This window comes from Polypterus senegalus, chromosome 2, assembly GCF_016835505.1.
Source record: "Polypterus senegalus isolate Bchr_013 chromosome 2, ASM1683550v1, whole genome shotgun sequence".
Lineage (NCBI taxonomy): Eukaryota > Metazoa > Chordata > Cladistia > Polypteriformes > Polypteridae > Polypterus > Polypterus senegalus.
In genome coordinates this window covers 44,502,020-44,510,327 of record NC_053155.1, presented here as the reverse complement: position 1 = coordinate 44,510,327, position 8,308 = coordinate 44,502,020, and positions in this window count along the sequence as shown.

The window sequence follows — 8,308 nt, the reverse complement described above, 5'->3', positions numbered from 1 at the left end:
AAGTTACCATTTCTATAGGATAAGCTGTAGGCTGAAATTATATTATAGATTAGAATATATTATACTTTAAATTGATCCCAAGGAGAAATAAAACTTTTATAGAAAAAAACTAAATGTAATAAAATAAAGAACATTCCAACCCCCACGAACACACATGAAAACAAAAAAACATCTGGCTTGGATACCAGAGGGCTGCCTCGGTCAATACCAGGCTGGCAGGTGGCAGTGAGATGAAGTCAGACCTGCTCAGATTGTGCCACAGGTTTATATTTAAAGTCATTAATATTATATTAGGATAGAGCAGGTCCAGCTTGTAGTAGATAGATGGGAAAAAAAACCCTAGATAGATAGATAGATAGATAGATAGATAGATAGATAGATAGATAGATAGATAGATAGATAGATAGATACTTTATTAATCCCAAGGGGAAATTCACATAATCCAGCAGCAGTATACTGATACAAAAAAAACAATATTAAACAATATTAATTAAATAGTAATAAAAATGCATGTAAAAGCAGACAATAACTTTGAGTAATGTTAGCATTTAATTGAAGAGTCGCATAGTGTTGGGGAGGAACGATCTCCTCAGTCTGTCAGTGGAGCAGGACAGTCACAGCAGTCTGTCACTGAAGCTACTCCTCTGCCTGGAAATGACACTGTTCAGTGGATGCAGTGGATTCTTCATGATTGACAGGAGTTTGCTTAGTGTCCGTTGCTCTGCTACAGATGTTAAACTGTCCAGCTTTATTCCTACAATAGAGCTTGCCTTCTTAACAAGTTTGTCCAGGTGTGAGGCGTCCTTCATCTTTATGCTGCCTCCCCAGCACACCACCACGTAGAAGAGAGCACCACAACCGTCTGGTAGAACACCTGCAGCATCTTATTTCAGATGTTGAAGGACGCCAACCTTCTAAGGAAGTATAGTCATCTATAGTGTCCATAAATAGAACACGCCTGATAGACACTCGATTCCTTGCCTCTTCTACGCGGTGGTGTGCTGGGGAGACAGCATAAAGAAGAAGGACGCCTCATGCCTGGAGAAACTGGTGAGGAAGGCAGGCTCTATTGTAGGCATGGAGCTGGACAGTTTCACATCTGTGGCAGAGCGACGGGCGTTGCTCAGGCTCCTGTCAATCATAGAGAATCCACTGCATCCACTGAACAGGATCATCTCTAGACAGAGGAGCAGCTTCAGCGACAGACTGCTGTCACCATCCTGCTCCACTGACAGACTGAGGAGATCGTTCCTCGCCCACACTATGCGACTCTTCAATTCCACCTGGGGGTGGGGGGACGTTGATATTATACAAAGTTATTGTCTGTTTTACCTGAATTTTTATCACTCTTTAATTTAATTTGTTTTTTATCAGTATGCTGCTGCTGGAGTAAATTTGTGAATTTCCCCTTGGGATTAATAAAGTGTCTATCTATCTATCTATCTATCTATCTATCTATCTATCTAATAAGACAGACAATCTCCTAGCAGCTTTATGTTCCTGCGAAAACAGTTGCAAATATTAAGAACTTTAAAGTCCATGGGACTGGGATGTAGCCACAAGAGGAAATTGACCCCAGAATAGGCAGAAGGATGGCGAGAATGGCAGACAAAAAGCCAAGGACAACTTCTAAAGAGATACAAGCTGAACTCCAAGGTCAATGTCCATCAGTGTTTGTTCACACCATCCATTGGGTTTTGTGTAACAGTGAACTCAATGGAAAAAGACCCAGGAGGACTTCACTGTTGAAAGAAAAACAAAGAAAATCAGACTGGAAATTGCTAAAATGCATATGGACAAGCCACAATGCTTCTGCAGAGAATATCTTTTGGACAGATGAGACAAAACTGAAGCCCTTTGAAATGTCCCTTCAATTCCATGTCAACAGACCAAAAAACAAAGCTTTCAAAGAAAAGAACACCATACTGTACCTACTGTGAAATGTGGTGGTGGTTCAGTTATGTCTTGGGGCTGCTTTGCTGCTTCTGGCATGGGGTGCCTTGAGTCTGTGCAGGAAAAAATGAAATCTCAAGACTATCAAGACATTCTGCAGCAAAATGCGTTCTACTGTGTCAGAAGACTCTGTCTCAATTGCAGGTCATGGATTCTCCATCAGGATAATGAACGGAAACACACAGCTAAAACAACCCAAGAATGGCTAAAAACAAAACATTGGACATTTCTGAAGTGACCTTCAATTGGAGTCTTAATTCTTATTGAACACGTATGGAAAGAACTGAAACATGCAGTGTGGAAAAGGACCCCCTGACACTAGCTGGAGCAGTTTCCTCAGATAGAGTGGGCCAAGTTACCTGTGGACAGGTGCAGAAATCTCATTGAGAGCTCCGGGAATCGCTTGATTGCAGTGAATACCTCCATGTTCTTGAGACTGTGCTGGGAGACACAGAAAACCTTCTTGTGACGGCGTGTATGGATGTGCCATCCTGGAGGAGCTGGACTACCTCTGCAACCTGAATCAGCTGCAGGTATCGGCTCATGCTACCACTAGTGACAAGGGCACTAGCAAAATGCAAAACTAGAGAAGAATAAGTCAGGAAGGATAAGGAGAGAGCAATTGTCTGTGGCCACCTTTCCCTTTTTGGGGGTTGTGTTGCTGTTGCCTCTCCTGTGACCCTGTTGTCACTTTTGTTGTCATCAAAGCAGGTGAAGTTGATTCTTAATCTCTTATGTCTCCTAACTGGACAGATTGATATCCCTGAAGCTTAAATGATTTGGTGTTAGACTGTGATGATTAAGGGTCCCCTAATTTTTTTGAGCAGTGTATTAATTCAGGTTTCCCATTACCCTTTGCTGGAAACAGACAATGAGATGAACTATCAATATAAATCGTATTAAAATGTAGTGGTCAGGTGCTGCTAAGATTCATACCGTCAATATGACGGTGATCTATTTATTTTAGTAGAGGAGATCCCAGGGATGCCCCCTTCATTGGCCCAACCCGCACACACTCAAAAACACAGACAAAATAAAGCACGCTGGGAACTAAGGACAATTAAGAATATGATGAAATTAAATAATATAAATGAAAACAATAATACCACCCCTGTACCCCTACGGCGATATCACATTAAACATATAAACACAAACACCACACAGCAAAGTCCATGGAATAAAAAAAAAACTAGATGTAATGTGAGATGACGAGAGTAAGTCCAGAGATTTGTATGTTGAAAGGGAAGGAAAAAACAGTCCTACCGGTAGACACTGTCAGGGTGAAGACAGATGGATGGTTCAGGAGAGCTCCTTTTCTTGCGGGGAAGCCATTGAATCCAAAATCAGTCCTGAGCACACAGGTAGACAGGCGTTCCAGACCCCAACAACGAATACAATCCAGGACACAGCAATTAAATATGACTTAATTAACAGAAGGCAGTCCGACAGGTAAACGACACACAAAATACAACAAAAAACACCTTTCTTTTTTTTTTCCTTCTGACCACATTTGACCACAACAGCCCCTGCAGGGACTGCTGGGAGATGCAGTTTTAATTCATAGTAGCACTCTACAAAAATATACATATAATACATTTTGCTTATGTAAATAATGTGTATTTTATTCTGCAAAAAGTAAAAAGGCGCATCTACTGTAAAGCGTTACACATAAGTGTGGCAGCTTCCAGGCCAAAGCGCCCACTTTGCACACAAATATCTTTCCCTGATTAAATCTGACATGACGATGTTAAGAAAGGTAACACAGAATGCATGTCTGCAGGAGGAAGCCTATCAAACCAAAAGTTCCAGGTTGCCTACTCCACAGGTACACTGTGTGTTTGTTACTTCACTTTGCTTCTCTTTCCTCTAAAAATTCCCAGGGATGCGTGTCTTTCCTGCCCACTTGTTGAGCCCAAACTCACTTTCACATCTGGCAGAAATGCCCTGGCAAAGCTGCATGTCAACTGAAGTGTGAGAAAGACTTCCAGACCTTTGGTCTGCCACATGTTAACCGCAGTAAAAGGTCAAAAAAACACTTTGAGATGTTCCTATTCATATCTACAGCTGTTAGTTTTTATTTAGAGACATTTATCTCATTGAAAAAGACGCAAATCTTATCAGGGAATCCATTTCATTCAACTCAAAATCATATATCTAGTGTAGCTACATTTACTGAATTAAAACATTAACAGGAAACACCAAATTCTTTATTGTCATTGGGCAGCCATAGCTGAGGGCAGGATATTGAAGAACAAACACAGAACTTAAAACTCTTAATAAAGGAAAGTAATACAAACAAGGAAAGGGAGACATTTCATTACTGACAGCCCACCCAGCAAATGACTAAACATAAACTGTGACACTCAGGATGGCTGAAGAAGTTGAAGCAGTAGGCATTCCAACAACAACAAAAAATGGTGTTATTTCCTAAATACATTGTTTACGAGTTGTTAGTGGCCTTGTCAGCGTGCATGAGTGAGCAATCTGGAATAAACAAAAGTGATTTAAGAATATAAACTGAATTTTAATCACATTTACTAAACAATAATTAACAGAAATGGGGAGCAAAAATGTTGCTTTAATTGTTTCAGTAACATAGATTGGCTTCTAATTAAGAAACTGGGTTTGATGAAAAACCTGCAGCTACCACAGATCTCCAGGACTGAACTTCTAAGTTCAGGGATGCATTCTGTGTGTAAGCTGGACTGTCCCGTTTCTATGCACATTCCCTTGATTTAATAACTCGGGTCCATGGCTTCAGGTTTGCTCCCTAGATCTTATCCTAGTGGCAGTTTGTACGGATGGTTGTAAATGTTGGGATTCAACACATTTTTTTAAGTTGAAGAAATCCATCCATCTTTTTTTCTGATCCCACCTTTCCTTGCGAATCTTCTGCATCAAGGTAAAGTAAACAAGACAAGAGGTTCATACCTTCATGATAAGCTTGTGCTTCAAGAAGAAGATGGACTGCCGACAGATTTTCAGTCTTCTGAAATGAGTGCGACTTTTTTCAATTTACCATGGTAAATGGTAACAGGCCTTCTCAATAGTAGGACTGTACCTCCAATGAAGTACTCTGTCTCCCTGTTGTTTGACTCTCTTTTGGGGTAACCAGACACCTCCAGTTCTCCTACTTCTTGATATGCAGATAATATAAGATAATATGAACTTGGTGTCTTGTTGTCCTTTCCTTATCTAACTTGGAGGCAATCTGACTGTTTAGTGAACACACCTCTGTTTTGATTATTTGGGAATGTGGATATTATATTTATTTGAGTGAAGGTGGGTGTAATCATAACCTGACAATGGTCATCTGATGTACAGTATAATGATGAGATAAATGACGAATATGCCACCTGAATTTCTCTAATATTAAGATATGGTTCTGATATTGTAGTAGTGCTTTATTAATTTATGATAGTATTTACTTATTGATGTATTTTCACTTTGAGCTTTACCTTGTGGTTTAACCTATTTGTGTTGTAGGTATCTGTGGTAAGGTCCAATTATAGCATTACACTGGTCTCTTGTGTTTGTGGGTAAACTGTAATACAAAAAGACTCTATTTGTAATAGCTACATTATTTAAGTTTAAGATTCATCATAACTTGAACAAAACCACTCAGTACTCTGCAGAATGATGCCATAACAGTTTTGCTTGTAATCTGCCAGAAGATTTGGAGAACTCAAAAATGACCATCCATTCAACTGGAAAAGATTGGTTTATATCTCAATATGAATGTCCAAATTACCAAACGAGTTCACTCATTTCCCATACTAGCATGGTTATGCTAAGAATCCTGCAATGTATGCACCAAGAAATGGCAGATATACAAGCTGGATTTAGAAAAAGCAAATGCAGAAGAGGACAAAGTGCTACCATAAACTGGATATCATCAATATCAACATCCACTGTATTTCTGTTTCATTGACTACTCCAAAGCCTTTGACTGTCTGGACCACAACAAACTAACACACATCCTCAAAGAAATAAGAACACAACTCTGTCTCGTGAGGAACCTATCCACAGATCAAAAGTAGCTGTTAGAACAACAAACTGGTTCAAGATAAAACAGAGAAATAGAAAAGTATAAAATAAATGTTGCCATATCCACAATGTATTTGTATGAGCATAACATGCATCATTGTATACAACTGTACTTCTAAAGCAACATATCATGTCATTCAATCGGTAAGCAATATGTGAGAAGGACTTCATCAGCTTTCTCCCCCTGAATTACCTGCACCATACCTGTGACACCCATGCTGAAACCTACCTGCCCCAATAGGGTAGGAGTACTTGTCAAATTCTATTGATTGCATGCATGTAATCAAAGAAGTTGAACTTTCCAGAAAACCTTTCTATAACGTGCAGACCCCATGTTGGCAATATGGCCCATTAATCAGACCTTGAAGGTGCACCGGTATCTGCCAGGGTAGAGTCACGAACACTCGCTCGTGTCCTGCAACCCTCTCAAGTACACAAACTGTGACCAGACTAGGGATGAAACCTGAGCCCTTGGAGCTGTGAGGTGGGAGTGCAAGCTGCTGTAACTTAACAGTGGTCCATTTCAAGAGTATCTGTAGTAAATAATGAATATATACAAATATTATATAACACTATAATAGCACATATAGGGTTCTGTTAAAGTGCATTTAAAACTGCTGCCAGTTTTATGCAAAGAGTTGTAAGACTCTGGAACAACCTACTGAGACATGGAGTTGAAAGAGAAATCTTGACGACCTTTATGAAGAATCTGGATGAGATACTGAGGGAGCTTATCTATTAGCTAAACAAAAGGGGCTTGATGGATTGAATGGTCCCCTCTCATTTGTCAGATTTCTTATGTTCTGTGTTCTTACATTACACCCTCGCTGAACAGGAAAAACACAGACAGGCAGGCAAAAAAGTAGACAATTATTAATACAGGATAGGGCAAGAGAGTGAAGTGGTGACAAGGTTATTTTTGTGCTATATTAGAATTCTTATGAGAAATAAGGAAGCATTTTTTTGCATAATAACAAAATAATCTTGAAAGTAATGCATCTTTTTTTTTTTTTGTGCGTGGCAAGAATTAGCTTCTGTACGTATGAGGAGCCCCAATATTTAAACTGAAGTCTTTATTCCTGACTAGACCCGTGCAACTAAAACAATGTTTTTTAATGATTTGTTTTTAGTTTTTATACTTCCCTTTTTCATATGTCACATTGAATTAAAAATGAAACTGTGTAAGAATATTTTTACAAATACAGTTGCAAAAATATTGGCTTTACTGGAGCCAGGACATCATTGCAATTCTTCTAAAATGGAAGGGCTACCATTAGTACCCAGAACGGCACTCACTGAAACAAACTGCCATCCTGGCCCTTACCAAGACCCCTCCAGACAGCATGTAAAACATAACTGTGGTGCTCTTCTATAAGTCCTAGCTGTTTCATGCGTGAAAAGCCTTATTCCGCACTAGAACATCTACACTGTTTACTTGTTGAGGTCCACAGAGTCGGTATACCACTTCATGGAAAGAGCAGAATCACCTAAGCAGTGAGAATTCCTGTTGGACAGATGGTGGAGCAGAAAGGTTCCCCTTTACTGTAGTGGCTGGGTTTTTGGGGAGTACCGTGCCCAGCTAGGGTTCTGCTACCCTTCTGAGATGACACAATATTGTGACAGAAGAGCAAACTTGATCTCCATGGAGAGTATCCAATATCCACAGTCCCAAAGACAGTGAGTGACTCTTACCAAAATGAAAGTGTTGATTCTAAACTAGGGACCACTCAATTGAAGGATAAAGAAGGGAGACCAGAAAGTACAACAGTTTATTAGGTATAGTAGCCCCCTGTAATGCTAATGCTCAAAAACGATCAACATACCTTTTTTAATGTCATTTTTCAGGGTGAGTTCCTGTTAGAGACTTTGAAACAGAACAAGATGATTAATGTTTAGAGTTTTAGCTGTATTTGTTTTAACAAGGTCTTACAGCTTCCAAGGAAGAGTTCTAAAACTTGCTAGGATATCAAAATAAAAAATAAAAATTAAACTCTTGCTAGCCCCAGACCCCTCACTGTGTGTGTCCTATTACGAAATGCATCAACCTAAATTAAGACTTGATTGTTAAACAATGACTTTTATTTGTTTTCTTAAAAAATATTTATACTTTCAACCCAAAGGAGAAACTGCTCCATCTTCCTAGCCTAGCAAGACAGAATTATAGGAAGGAACCTCCAGCTGACAGACGCAGTGCCTGCAAGACAACAAATGATCTGAAGATAAGAAGATCCACTGAAGGCCCCAAGAGAGGCTTGAAAGGCCTTTCTTTCAAAAGATCCCTATGGAAAATTCTTCATGCCAAAATTAA